This window comes from Vicugna pacos, chromosome 14 (genome assembly GCF_048564905.1).
Source record: "Vicugna pacos chromosome 14, VicPac4, whole genome shotgun sequence".
Taxonomy (NCBI): Eukaryota; Metazoa; Chordata; class Mammalia; order Artiodactyla; family Camelidae; genus Vicugna; species Vicugna pacos.
Window position 1 is genome coordinate 65264499 of NC_133000.1, and position 15437 is coordinate 65279935.

The following is a 15437-nucleotide window of genomic DNA, read 5'->3' on the forward strand; positions in this document are numbered from 1 at the left end:
GAATGACTGAAAAATTGTGCTGAACACTGGAATTTGACACAACATTGTAAAATGATTATAAATCAATAAAAATGTAAAAAAATGCAAGTTTAGAATCCACACTGTGATAAAAATCTTGTAGAATAACCTTTGTGGGGGTGGAAGATGTGCTGATATTTTCAACCATAAAGAAAATGGAAAAAACTTAAGTTTAATCACAGCTTTCAGTTTTAACATGAGAACACGGCAAAACCAGTGAAATACAGTCACGTAGCCAGAATGAAGATGTGACCAGGGAACAAAAATTTCAGAAACATGTCACTAACCTATCTAGCTATAATCAATAAATAACTTACTTCTCATCTCAAATGAATTAGTTACCCAAGGCTTGTGAAATATTCCTCTTGGATGCGTTCTTTAAAATTAGCTGTTTAAGTTTTTATCACCACCATCAGAGGGCCTTCCTTCTATGAGTGATTTCTCTGAATTGTCAATTATCCCTAGTGGTAGCGGCTTGTTTCCGGTGGAAAATGCAGATGTGTGCATACAGCCAATAAAAACATACTGAGTGAGAATGTTTGTCCCTAACTTTGAGGAGTTTTTAGTCTGGCAGCAAGATAGAATGTTTTGAGCTAAATAGTTCTATTACGTAGCAAAGCCAAACAATGATGACAATGATAATAAAAACTTTGATTTATTAAATTCTTATCAGGCCAGGCACAATACCAGATAGCACAGGTATCACCATACTCATTTAAAGTTGTGCAATCAAAGCTCAAAGAGGCCGAATAACTTTTGAAGTCACACAGCTAGTGAGCAGTAGGGTTGTGATACAAACACAGACCTGTTCTAATTTTGTGCACTTTCTGTTAAGCCAAACTGCCCAACGTGTAGTACAAATATAAGCTATAATTGTATTACCTATTAGTTGGTTCTCACCAATCGTTAGCACACTGAATGTCTTAGTTTGGGCTGCCAGACAGAATATCATTGACTGGGTGTTAACTGCTTAAAGCACAGACATTTCTTTCTTACAGTCTGGAGGCTGGAATTCTGAGATGAAGGTCTCAGCATGGTCAGGTTCTTGATGAGGACCCTCCTCCAGTCATACTGGATTAGGGCCTAATCATAAAATCTCATTTAATTACCTCTTTTAAAGGCCCTATCTCCAAATAACAGTCAAACATTCTAAGATACTAGGCGTTAGGACTTACATGAAATTTGTTGGGGACACAATCCAGCCCATAACAGATAGTGCTAGTCAGTCTTGGCTGGGTTCAGGCTTGGCAGGTCTCCCATCTCTCAGTTTCCTGGAGAAGCAGGGTAACTGGGGTGTGTTTGTCTCATGGCAGACATTGGAAGCTTCCAGAAGGGTGAGGAGAAACATGAAATTTCTCTAAAGACCTTAACTCAGGACTTGCACCATCACTTCCACCCTCATTCCGGGGGCTGGAACAAATCCCATAGCCAAACCTAACTTTAATGGGATGAGGAATAAACTCCAGTAGAAAAAAAACCCTGTAGTCCCAAGACAAAGCGTGAGGACCCAGGGAGGAGGAACACTTGGGAGCAAGGATGCAGTCTTTGTGGATGCAAAGTGGAAGACAGTCATTCATTCTGGAGTTTTCTCTACCTGACATCAACTGAATATTTATTTTGCCTCTTAGTGTTTAGAATTGAGTTGTTTCATTCAGGTTCTGAAATGTGTGACAGTATGCTTATACTATTTGGGTAATTCCAAAATTCTTTTCTGAAACACCTACATTAGCAGTCATATTGGTTGAGTAGAAGTGCTCACAGCCTAGTCTCTAGTTGCTTTGCTCAGCAGAGGGAGCACCACCTGTCTAGACAGAGCAATGAAGCTGATGTCCCAGGTCTGATGCACACACAGCTGCTGCAGATGTCCATTGTCATGACTGTGAAAGTCCCCCGACAAGGGGTCAGTGTATTTAGAACAACATGATTAGGTAATAATGATCTGTGAGTTATTTGAATACCCTGGAAGCAACCGTAGTGGAAGGAACACTGAGAAGAAAGTGTCATCAGTGCGTTCGCTGAGAGAATTGGAATGGCGCTTCTTGTGGTCACCAGTAGGCAGCCCTGGGCTTCTTGTATTTCTCAGCTCTTCCAGATGGCAGGGGCTCCACCATTGATCAGGTGGGAAGGATTACTGGGTGGGAAATTAATATCTGTGGGGTTTTCCATAAGACAAGAGAGAGGGAAGTAAAACAGACTGGGCCACTTTAGGGAAGGAAAGGAAATTTATGGGAACGAAATAGTTACAGCAACTGGAGGAGAGGGAAAAATAAAGTAGAGCAATGAGAGAAGGCTAGATTAAAAGTTCCCAAAATGGCTTTTCTGGCCCCTGGGGCTTATGGTTACATTTTCCAGGGGCTGTGAATTTTATGAAAATTTACCATCTTTATATTTTCACTTCTGTTTATTTGATGGCAAACTGTGTGGCCCACATGATTCTCTTTAACTGGATTGGCCCAGAAATGTTAGGCCTGCATTTACTCTTCTACTTGCAATCGTATTTGTGCTAAACATAAGTCAGAAAAGAATGTGCTAGGACACTGAATGAAAAAAGTGATTCATAGAAGTTCAGATATAAAGAAAGTGGAGTTTGAATTAATTAACACGTGGCATGTAGCTGCTCAACACGAAAGAACCAACAAGTTAATGTACTGATTGATGTTGCTCTGACCCTGAATGGCCACATACTTCTTTTCAGTAATTTACTGGCAACAACAATAGCATTAAATATGAAATTATAAATTTTCTGCTTTAAGTGACATTGTAAAAGATTGCAGTATTTTGTGTTCGAATATGCTACAACTTTGCAGACCCATGGATGAAATGGATCAGGGTTACATTTCAGGTTAGTGCTGGAAAGGAAAAATATCAACAGAGGTAACAGTGAGAGAAAGCTTCGATGATGACCCACATTACTTAAAGTCAAGAGAATCCAGCCAACAATAAGTGAAACCCAAAGTCATGTATACATCTTTCTTCTATTAACCTCGAAGTTGGTGATTTGCTCTCAGTAAACTTCATCCATCACATTAATGGCTTTTGAAAAATCATATTGGTGTTGTAATTTTATTGGTACTTGCTCTATACATTTATTTTGGCTGTAGAGCTGTCTAAGAGCTGTAACTAGAAGGAGTTGATACTTAGTTCAATATTTTATGTGTTTTAAAAACATTACAGTAAAAATGAATTAAATTAATACCAGTGGTATTTGATAATTTCTTTTCCCCATAGAAGTAATTTGTTCATAAGGTTGACAGAAGAAGGAGTTGATAGGATATGGGTGCCAAAGTAAAGATTTTCTAGAAGAAGAATAATGGATACTCAGAGAGGATATATTTGTTTCCTATGGTTGCTGTGACAAATTACTACAAACTTAATGTTGTAAGGCAACACAGATGTACTCTTTTAATGGTTCTGGAGGCCAAGAGTCCAAAATTAGACTCACTGGGCTGAAGTCAGGTATCAGCAAGGCTGGTCTCTTCTGGGGCTCTACGGGAGAATCTGTTTCTGTGCTGTTTCCAGCTCTGGAGGCCACCTGCATTCTTTGATGCATGACCCCTTCCTCACACTGATCCTCATGTTCTGTTGTCATGTCTCCATTTCCTCTGTGACCCTCTTACCGCCCTCTTAAAAGAACCCTTGTGATTATATTTAGAGCCCACCCAGATAATCCAGGATAATCCCCATTCCAAGATCCTTAACTTAATCATATCTGCAGAGTCCCTTTGCCATGTAAGGTAGTGTTCAAAGGTTCCAGGGATTAGGATGTAGACAGCTTTGGGGACTACTATTTAGCTCACCACACAGGGACACTTCTATTAAGACCCAGGTTGAAGAAGGAATGTGAAATAGGGTTGGGCAGGGGAGGTGGATCCTTCGTTGAATAATGTATCTAGTATTTAACTTGATCATTTGATGGATGAAGCAATACTTGTAGGTAGTCTCTTTAGAAAGAAACATTGAGAGTTTGGAAAAGAAAATATCGGGATATGGTAAAAATTTTTTATTTAATGTAGAAAGAGATATGAATGTTGGTAATCAGCCATTCTTCTTATCAACATCTACTGGATATTAATAACCACCTGTTGTTCTGAAGGGTAGCAGGAAATGCCACCCCAAAATACAACTCTGGCATAAGGATTATTTTAAGCTGATTATTTTTGAGAAACAGGAGACAGAGAAGGAGCTCTGAAGACAGAATAGAGATGATCTTTCTGTGAAGGAAATTTTCATTTGTGAGCATATATATCTCTGCACCAAGAAGAGGAATGGCTCAAATCATAAGAAACTCTTAACAGGGGAGAAAGTTTAGGCTTAAATCTTCATAATGAACCTCACCCTTGTTTACTGTGCTTTTCCTGGTCACCTCTCCTTACTGCCCTCCTCCTGTCTTTCTTTTTTTTCTTTACCTGAAGATGGCATTTAAGGTGGTGGCTTGAACCATCTTGGGGAGTTACTGAGTTTTCCTGGGTCTTTGTGATGTATGCATGAGGTAGACATGTTAATAAGCTTCTATTTGTTTTTCTCTTGTTAATCTGTCTTTTACTATAGGGAGTCTCAGCCAAGAACTCAGAAGGGTAGAAGGAAAATTATTTTTCCTCTCCTATAATTCACATAAACCACAGCAATATTGGTTTAGATTCTCAAGAAAGGAGGAAACTGTTTTTTTGTTGTTGTTGTTGTCATTGAATAAAATTATGTTTTGGAATCTTCCAGAACAATTTAAAGACAAAGATGGAACACTATACCATGGAAGGTAGTGGGAGACTTTTAGGAGAGGCATGTGTGGTATAAATTTAGAAGTTTTTGAAAGCAGTGAGTCAGAACTCGCTCTTTTTGTAGTACCCTTCAAAAAATGTGCTTGTTCTCAAGACTTACTGGTTGTTTAGCTGACTGGGAAGAACTTTCTGGCCAACAGTGACTGGTTATGTGTTCCAGGGAGCAAAGTTACAGAACTCTGTTAAAGGCCTCTTGAGGCTTGGATTATCATGCCCAGGTTTGCAATAACACAACGGGGTGGACTTGCTGAGGTCCTCCTTCACTGTGTTACAGGGACCTCCCAGAGGAAGGGTCCCATCAGGGCTGCTGTGTGCACTAGTGCAGACTAGTGCCACTCGCCCAGGGCCCTGTGCTTAGAAGAGTCCTGTGCTCCCTTTAATGTTCTGCTGTTGCCATCTTGAAAATCTTAATAATTGTCACTTTGCACTAGGCCCTGCAAATGGTGGAATTGGTCCAGCTGCACAGCCTCATCCAGCATTCTGTATGGTCAGATCTATCCAAATCAAAAGCAAGATGCATGCACCTGAAAAATCATATAGTAAGAAGGATAGAAACAGCAATTACAACAGCCACCATGTCCTGAGTTACTACATCAGGACTTTAGGCAATATTTCCCCCTTTCCTTCGTAGCAATCCAGCGAAGTCCATATTATTGCTCCCATTTTATAGGCTAGGAAACAGCCTTGGCTTTGAGAAAACTAGATATGGAGCTGTTGTACAGTGGGGCCAAAGTCAGACAGAAATCTGAGGTTCCAGAGCTCATACTTCACCAAAATTAACTGTTTTCTCCGTTACTTCCCTGGAAGGCATTGTCTATCCTTGCCTATCTTCATAAAGGAACTTGCTTTACTTCTGAAGATCTCCAACTGCAAGAAAGTTCTAACTCATTCTGAAACAGAAAAAGCTTCACACAGAGGGGTACTTTCCACAGTGTTGTTTAAATATATAAAACATTTTGAAACAACCTCAATAGCCAACAGTTAGTGGTGGTACATCCACAAAATGGACTGTTATATAGTTACATAAATTGCATTTATGAAGATTTTTAATGATTTAGAAAATAATTTTTATAATGTAGATAAGCTAGGATAGAAAATTGTTTATTTAGACCATGTGAAAAGTGCATGAAGAAAAAGACTTGAAAGAAATATACTAACCTATTAAGAGATTATCTCAGGACTCAGGGTGATTTGTATTTCTTCTTTGTGCTTTAAAATGCTTTCCAAATTTTCTACAATCAATGCAAGTTCTATTTATATTTTTAAAAGATAGATGGAAAGTATGTTCTTTATCCAGTAAATGTTTATTGAGTCCCTACTGTGTGTCACTGTTCTTGGCACTGGCACTGAGAAAGATGAAGTCTGGGCCCTCATTTAGCTTATATTCTATAAAAATTCTTATTTTAATGAAACCTGTTATTGTTACGTATTCATCCACATCAAGCTAATAGGCACTCTTGGATTCACAGGCAACCAAAACTTTCTCCCCGCCCCCAATGAACTGTTAAGTCATTCTTGTTCTTTAAAATGGTTTTTTTTTTCATTGAATAGGCTCAGTCTCCAGAGATGTTTTAATTTCAGGAGTTTTAATTCTAACAAAGAGCGTATTGGTTGTCCCTTCTAGTACTGAGACATTTCTACATCATTCAAGCAGATTTCCTCCGACTTTTGTAGGGAAGGAAAAGTCTCTTCCTCTGCTCGTCTTAGGTGCTCCATCTGGAGCCCTTTAAGTGAGACTTTCAGATTAACAGAAGGAAAATGAACAGAGGCTTCTTCACATGTGCACCATAAATGTAACACAGGGAGTACCCAGGCAGGAGACACTCAAAGGTTTGGTTAGAACCTGAGTTTATGTAGTATGTTAGCACAGGAACAATATGTTTTTAGACAAGTGACAAGACAAAGGAAAGGGACATTGTGACCCTTGGGGCAACAAATCGAGGGAAGTCAGATGCATAGAAAACTAATGGTAGATGAAGGTTAGTCAGTAAAGTTGATTCCATAGATTCCTCTGGTGCCATCTCCAGGCTGATGAGGGCCTACAGGTGTCACCAGTGATCAACTTTTGTCTTTCCTGGTAGAGAGGAGAAGAGGCACCCCTTTGTAAACTGATGTCCTGCTTTTGGCAAATCGGGGGAGAGGCAGCAAGCTTTTTCCATGATTGCTGCTGCTTAACTGCCTTCAGTTCAAAATAATTCTTTTGTCAAAGAGGCATATTTGAGGGTGACGTTCTGGTTTTCTTCACTTTATTCAGGCCAACGCTAGAGATGATGATGGAACGATACCAAGTTTGGAGTCAGAGCTTACCTGGATCTCCCACCTTCAGGTCCCTGCTAGTCCAATAAAAATGCATGTGACTGTTCAAACAACTGGTTCATCTACTATATAACGTCTACTAGGAAATCACAAAAGATTTTTCCAAAAGCCTCATTGACAGTGAGATATATTATATTTATGGAGTGTTCCTGTTATGCCAGTTAGTAACTCTCCCAAAGAGGGAAATGAGGTCAGTTGGGCACGTCTTGTTCTGAAAGCTCACACCACTTCCTTGGGTCCGCTGTCTGAGTGCAAAGAATTTCCTAAATACCTACAAACCATCTCAAGTAATTTGTTATAGAATTTCCCAGTGAATAATACTAAATTCATCTGTCACGGTTTGGGAGTTTGCTTTTTTGTAAATCAGAACAATATTTTCCCATAACAAAGTCCTTGAAGGGATGAATGGAAAACTACAAATACCTTGATAGGTGGTCCTTGAGATGGAAAATAGTCTTTAATCCTGATTAGCCAGACAACTGTAGAATGTCTTGGCCTCCTCTCTGTGGTCCTGAAGGCCTTCAGAGAGAGGTGTGCTCTGTTAATTAAACACTCTTCATCTAAAACAAAGCTTGCCAGCACAGGGAGACTTCAGAAGAACCATAAATGTGAATTTTATTTTGCATTTAAAAAGCCGTGCTTTATGCAATTGACATGTCGGAGAAAAGATTGATAGAGAGAACTTCTTAAGAAGACGAGAGGGGCTGGTAATTTGCATATTAATTTATGTACCCAAAATGAAAGCAGACAGCCATAAAATGCACTTGTAATAATTATGCTACCATTGAACTGTAGGCTTTTAATTAAATGGAATGTTTTTATCTTGTGTTTTTCACGTTAGCCACGTTGCTATGGGTGTCAAGCTGTTCTTGAAAATCAAAGCGTCGGAGATGCCTGATCCTGGGCTTTCATTGCTCTGCAGCCCACGGTGGCCCGCATTCCAGGACTGTGGCAGCTGGGGCCGGGTCTACTGCTCTGGGCAAGCTCTGGGCATCTCTGCTTTATGCACGCTTTAAAGAAGGGCACCGGAGATCCAGCTCAGCCGCACTGGCGCGGGGCAGGCATGACAAACCCTTTGGAAATGAGAAAGAAAGGATGCTTGCAACCTGTGAGCCTTTTAAATAAATCCGAAAACAAAGCCTTGGGTGTTCTTCTTGAGACACTTTGGCATTCGTTTGCCGGCGCTGTTTTGATCTCCATCTACGTTGTAGGCATCTCAGTGTTCACGGCAGAAGCTGTGTTATACAAATGGTCGTTTTCACACTCCTCAATGCAGCAACAAGAATGCTCTTTTCTCCTCTTTTTTCTTCAAAAAGGCTGTTAAGTGGAGCCACTGGTGACTGATGTGAACGAGTGCCATTGGGTTTTGATGTTCTGGGCTGCATGCTGCTGAGACTGGTGGTTTTTATCCGAGTTGCACTGTCCCGAACCATTATCTTCATGGAGACAGGAGTGACTGGGCAGAGCCAAGCCAATGACAAGCAGCCGTATTTTCCAGGAGGGGCTGAGGGCACTCGAGTTCGGGTTGGAGAATGTCTATTGATATAAAATGAGTTGCTTACAGGCACTGTTCGTGTGTCCTAGGGAATTCACAGGGAGAGTGACATCACCTGTGTGTAAGGCATTACTGTTCATTATGACTTTTGCTACAACTTACACGCCCAGGGATTTTTTACAACAGCTCTGCACTGAATTGATCTCTGGATTTCAAGTAACTAAAACAATTTAAGCGGAAAAAAAGGGGGGGAATTTATTATGAGAGCACAGTGTTACGTTAATTAAATAAGGAGGCCGTAAGACTGAGGTAGCTCTAATGCTCTGTGCGGTGGCATAGTAAGCAAGCCAAAATCGATGGAGCCTGCAAATGCCTCAAGGTTACGAAACCTAAGGACAACCAATCACAAACAGCTAACTAAGTAGGCTTCAAGCTCCAGCCAATCAGTCGTTTCCTTGTTTTGCTGCTGTCTTTTCCCTACAAAAGCCTCTCCCCAGCTCCTGATGGTGGAGCCCTCCTAACGGTGTGGCGCTGCCTGGAATGATTTTTGCTCATGTAATCTCTTAAAACTTTTAATATGCCTCAGTTTATCTTTTAACAACAAGCAGGTATGTTTTATAGAACTTAAGGTCAGGGATGGGCTGGGATTCAGAAACGATCATTACAGGAGCCAGGAATTGTACTAAAATCCCAGGGAATGTTTTTGCCCATCTCTTGGGCTCTGTTTCTCTGTGGTTTGTTCTTCATTCTTTTGGGTCCGCCGGCTCTCCCTGCTGCTCTGTCTATGGGAAGTGCGGATCCAGCCTCAAAGCACGTCCTTGGCCCCCTCGATCCCAGATTCCCAGAGAAGGGACCCTGGCCCAGCCTGGACCCACTGCCTAAAATTCTAGTCCAACCAACTGTGACCTGGGGTGGGGGATGTGTAACAAGTATGGGTGGGTGTGAGCACGTGGGAGCAGGCCAGGCTGACAAATACGACTGTGGGCTGGTGGGGACAGTTGTTGACACTCACACCAGGTGCCCTTGTCTCTCTGCCTCCACCTTTTTTAGTGTGACACACTCATCGACACCGTTAGGAATTTTCCTAATAAGGCGGAGGATCGTGAGAAGCAGGACTGTGATGGTGAGGTCTCAGTGACTCATAAAGACAAGGGAACTCTACATGCATGACGAGTTCTTCAGACGAGTCATTTAGAAGGGCGTTAGTGTAACCACAGTCTGGTACACAGGGCTGACAAGCTAGGAGAGAGCAGAGAACAGTTGTGATCTCTCAGGCTGAATCCAGGTGCTTCTGAGAGCTAGATCAAAGCCCACATACTGTTTCCCCTTCTACAGAAAAGGAACATTGCATCAGAGAGCCCTCTGGAATTATACCCATCATATACTGCGTGGTCCAAATAAAGACAGTCCTTATAGCAATAATGAAAAATTTGAGGGCAGGGCCATGGATTTTATCTATGATCCCCGCAGTCCCCTAAATTTTAGTTTGTGCTTTGCCCTATTATTTCAAGCTCTCTTCTCTCTCTTTTTCACCCAGTTTGTTGTGATGAAGTTGCATGTCCTATGGCTTTTGCACCATATTTTCGTGCAATTCTCGAAAGCCTGAAACATTTTTTTTCAAGCTGTGAGATTAAAAACTGAAGAAGGGAAAAGCTGAAACTGTGAAGTTTTAATTATTGCTATTATGACATGAATTATCAGGGAATAATCAAAACATAAATTTCTGTCTAACCCAAGAAACAAGATAGAATAAGAAGTCACAATGGTGCCAGGATTCGTCAGGGAACATGGAGTTACTCTGTCACCTTCGCTGTTATGAATCCCTGAGTGACATTGTCACAGAAGGTACATGGGAGTTGCCACAGAAACACACACCAAAGAGGGCTGGCTGATCAAGTGATTTAGTTTCTATGTACATTTCACCCCTGCTTTCTCTCTCATGGTCCCATAGCACTTTCTGTCTCTTTAGTGCCACAGTGTGCTGTGTATTAAAATCATGTGTACTCACGACTCATTTTCCCTAATAGATTGTAAGGTCCTTGAAGGCAGGGCATGTGCCAAATTGTACCGTTGGTAACTGTCTTATTAGGGGTTGGCTTACATTTTAAAAAATTCTGTTTCCTCTATTCAGGTGCTATTGGTATCTTTGAGGGAATTATACATCACCCCCTTCTCCATCTAAGTTTTGGATTGGCTGGAAAATAAGATATGGAGAGTCACGATGGGAAAACTGAAGTATCACCATCAGAGGCTAGGACGTGGAACTAGAAGGTGAAGGTTGATGTCTGTGCCCAGGTGGGTGAACACCTCCCTTTCCCTCTGTTGAGTCCTCAGACAGCCCTTCTGAGAGAAACTGAGAGTCTTCAGAGCATCTACACTCAACCAGATGGCTGTTTCTGCTGGACGAGGTGGAAGAGGAAGAGGACAGATGCCGCCGTCCTCTGTCTGCACTGGAATCTTTGAGAGTTTAGCTCCACACGGTGGAGACTTGAACCAAACTAGCAGGTGAGTCCTTCTGCCTCCTCAGGGAGGGCTTAGTAGTGGGGCAGGAGGCCAGGAGTGTCTGCAGTAGGATTTCCTCATGGAAACCAGAGGTAGGAAAGACGGTGAGCCCCACAAGTATGGTAGCTAAGGCTTTGATACCCCGAATCACACCCAGCACAGATCAAGGTGCCTGGAACGGAGAGAGTTCTCAGTATATACAGCTGTCAGGATGAATGGAGAAACTTTCCAATTCCAGTCCCTGAAAGACAGCAGGTACCTCACAAATATTTGTTGGATGAGAGAATGCTTAAATGCTTTATACAACAAGTTGACCCTGAAGAGAATTATAAGTGTTAATGGTAATAATAATAATAATAATAATAATAATAATAATAATGTTATATGATCTTGTTCTATATCCTTTGACAACTCTTAAAAATAGCAACCCACAGAGCATTGCACTCAGGACCAGGAACACAGAATTTGGTCTCCAGCATTCCATGTGACAAGATTTTTGTGGCTGTGACCAGCCAGTCTGTGAGTCCTGAGGTCTGTATGTGTGAATCATGAGGATGACCTGCCAGCCTGAGAGGGTCCCCAGGACTTCTCATTCCCACTCCACAGAGGTGAAGGTGAAGGGTGAGGTTTGGTTAAGACAAGGGGCCCTTCCCTTGGAGACTCGGGGTGTTACATCAGTGCTCTCGTGTTCTCAGCAAGGGCCATGGGAGGGAGAGGGAACAGTTCCTTATTCAGGTCTTTGCAAAACGAATCAGAGTTGGAATGGGAGGCAAAACTGGCTGTTTTTGTGTTTGTGTTTTTTCCTGTGTGAGTTTTGCGATGGCTGTTACAACAAGGTACTGTGGACTGAGTGTCTTTATGTCTTTATATCGTAAAGATGTATGGTTTTTATGACATAAAGACAAAATGATGCCTTCAACTTAAAGATGTCTTTAAATACTCCCTGTTTCCTAATAGAGCACAAGGTACTGGGGTTTAGGGCTTCACCTTACAGGTTTAGGGGGTCACAGTTCACCCCTCAAGGAAGACTCCTTGGGCATGGGCTGTATTTCATACAGTTTGATGTCTCCAGAGCCTAACACAGAACCTGGGCTCAAGTCAGTGCTCAATTCTGTTGTTGAGTGAATGTACTTTGATTTCTCAGGGGAAAACAAAAAACAAAAACAAATCTGGTGTTGGCATCTGCACTTGCTGCACACAGACCCCGGTCCCAAACTGAAACCCATGTTACGTGTTGGACACGTACGTATGGGAAGAGGAGAGTAAACAAGGAAAAGGGGCGAACATGCCGGATGGGAAAGGTTTGCCCGTGCAGAACAGTGATAGTAATGGCATATGGCTTATCGTTGTGGTTCTCAGCGTAATTCTCCTAACTCTGTGATCATAGCAAAAAAACAGAGACAAGACATGTTCCCCACCTGGGTGTTGCAGAGTCCAGACCGCCCCGCTGTGCTGAGTCGCTCAAGGCTTCAGCAAGTCTCTTTTGCTTTCTTCTTCTCCCCCTCTTCCCGGTTGGTCCAGTCCAGGCAGCTCTACAGAGTTTCTGGGCCAGCCTGTGGATATCCCAGTCTTAAAATAGCAAACTACTTATAAAGTTGAATTAATTTCCCCCCAAATAGATAAGAAGTAGGTGTGGATATGTTTAACATATTTGTGAAAATACACGGATGCCTGCATGAAAGAAGTGAGTCTTTTACTCATTTGAATTTTTTTCATTATTTATTCAAGCATGCATATCAAGAGCCAAACACAGAGTTAGGCACCATACGTCTAGAAGATTTTTCCTTCTTGTAATGTTGTGCCCACTCTTCCCTTACCTGGTTTCCCTTCTGTTCAGAAGCAGGTCTGGGTAAACACTACGTCAGTGCTTCTTACACCTTTCTGTGAGTGAGCTTCCCCTGCAAGCTCATTAAAAATGCAGAGATTCCTGAGATTCTGAGTCACTGGGTGTGGTGTGGGGCTGAGGAGCTCTCCAGGAGGGTCCCCTCCAGGACGAAGCCCTGGAGCCACACTGCTGCAGGGTTGGAAGTATAAGGGAGGTGCCGGCCAGACTTCAGCTGCGCTAGCACATTGCTGTCAACACTGAAGGGGCAGCCCACGGAAAACGTGGGTTGGATAGGACCTGTGATGTGTGCCCTGAGGCTGGAGTGTGTGCCTGTGGGTTTGGAGAAGGGGTAGGGGGGATGGAGAGGAGCCTGCCTCAGTTGGGAGTTACCTCCCCTCTCTGTTTCCTCTGGGAAGTCTCAGGTTCTACCGCCCAGACCATACATTCCTTTCTTAACTTTACTTGGAGCACCTCGCCAGAGTTCAAGGTTCAGCTGTTTCCCTTAGTAATGGAATCTGATTTTCAGCTTGTGAAAACATAATCAAGTTGCATGGCCCTTTGACTTGGGCCTTGAAGTAGCTTCTTACCGGTTTATACTAACTTGTCAGTGATATGAGCCGAGCTGTACCTGGAATTCCCACCAAGAGTTTTTCTTTGCTGCTCTGAGAAGCAATCATTTTCACACCCATTATTTCCAGCTTAATTTAAAATGTTTGTTGTGGAGGGAAATGGCCTTTGCTTATTATGCTGAGAGGTCTTTTGTTGAGATCTGAGGCTTCTGTGTTTACAGAACGAATATTCTAGCTCAGATGGACAGTTATTTTTATACTCTTCCTGTATTGAAAACGAAATGGGAAATAAACCCATGATAACTAATAGGGAACTGCACCACCCATGGCAACTCATTTCAGCATATAAATTTGTTTTCTTTTACCTTCGACATAAAAATCCTTTGTAAGTCTCCCTTGGTAGTATCCAAAATTGCATGTCTGAGCTTTTATGCGCCAATCACTCCTGAAAATATCCCTGCAATTTCAATGCTATCTGGAGGAGTTACTGTCCATATTCTACGTAAAGGTCTAATGGAGGAAGAGGAATAAATATTATGGCAATTATTACTATGAGCTTTTATTTTAAGCTGCAAAGCCCAAGATTTCTATGGAGACACAACTATATCAAACTGTATTTTTTTATGTTCACATCTAAACTGGGCAATAATAGTATATCAATAAACTTCGATTACACTCAAGAAAATACTAAAAGTGAACCTCTAGTGATACTCAATAAAGTCTACAGGCACATTAGAGTTATACAGAGCAGTGATATCCATCTGGTATTTTTCGGTGACTTCTAGTCAATTACTACATTTCATCATGTGTAATCCTCTTTTATCTCCAGTTCCTGCTGGCACGGTAATTCTCACTCTGCTACATCTGTGGCTTTACTGTGAATTTTTATCGCCCACGAGTCAGTGCGTCCCTTCCCGCCCCCGGATGTTGTTGAACTGTATCTGTTGAAGATTTAATTGCAAGGTGGTATAAAATATATATTTAGAGACACATAGGAAATATGTAAAGCGATTGGCAACATGTTAAAAAAAAATGGGCATGCCTTGAAATAAAAGATTGCAATTCTCACAAAGTATGGATTCCATCAGCGTTTTGGACCTGGGGTCTGCAGTGGTGTTCTTAGAGGGCAAAGAGTAAACAAAAGAAAACAAAGAAGCAAAATGAACCCTGTCCAATGGTGATCTTTTGGAAAGAAGATTTTTGTACACATGTTTTATGTATGTGTGTGAAGTATTTTTTGTGTATAAGAACATGTACATGTGTGCAAATACACGAATATGTTTTATAAAACGTATCGCTTATATTTTGGAAAGTTGACTATTTTTTTAAAATAGACTTTAATTTTAGACCAGTTTTAGGCTTACTGGGAAATTGAGAGGAAGATACAGAGTTTGCAAATACCCCCGTCCTCACCTTGTATAATCTCTCCCACTGTCAACATCCCCCACCAGAGTCATATGTTTGTTACTGAAAGGGAGAAGGACACTTTATTCTTCTGGGTTTTTCTGGCTGGACTAAGGTTTAAACTGACATGAGACAGATTAACAGGAGTGAAATCAGACAAAAGTTTAATAACATGAATACATGGGAGAGACCTAGAAAAACTGAAAAACTCACCGAAACGGCCGAAAAGAAATGAAACCCTCACCTCAGATACCATCTTCAGTTAAAGACAAAAGAGGATGTTGGGGGTGGTGGTTTGGGACTTCAAGAGGAGGAAAGAAATTCACTTGGAGATGAAAAAGCAAATGTTTGGTAAATACATGTTTGCTTGGGCTGTGCAGAGACAATGGGACACAGAGAGGAATTTTAACAAACAGACTTGGCTGGTTTCTCCCTGTCTATCACACCTCATTCATATTATTGTGACCTATGGTGACAGTTCCCGTCCTGGAATATGTCCTCTCTCTATAATCCTTCAGACGGTTAGTGGGAAG

The 15437-nt window shown here is 41.7% G+C and overlaps 1 long non-coding RNA gene across 1 annotated transcript in view; it reads left to right on the forward strand.

The window, feature by feature from the left end:
• Window positions 1-8181, forward strand: part of LOC140701177 (uncharacterized) — a 43508-nt gene extending 35327 nt beyond the window's left edge. The window contains exons 2-3 of the long non-coding RNA XR_012080095.1: window positions 7048-7119; window positions 7951-8181. This is a non-coding gene — a long non-coding RNA (uncharacterized lncRNA). The remainder of the gene's footprint in view (window positions 1-7047; window positions 7120-7950) is intronic.
• The last annotated feature ends 7256 nt before the right edge of the window (window positions 8182-15437 follow it).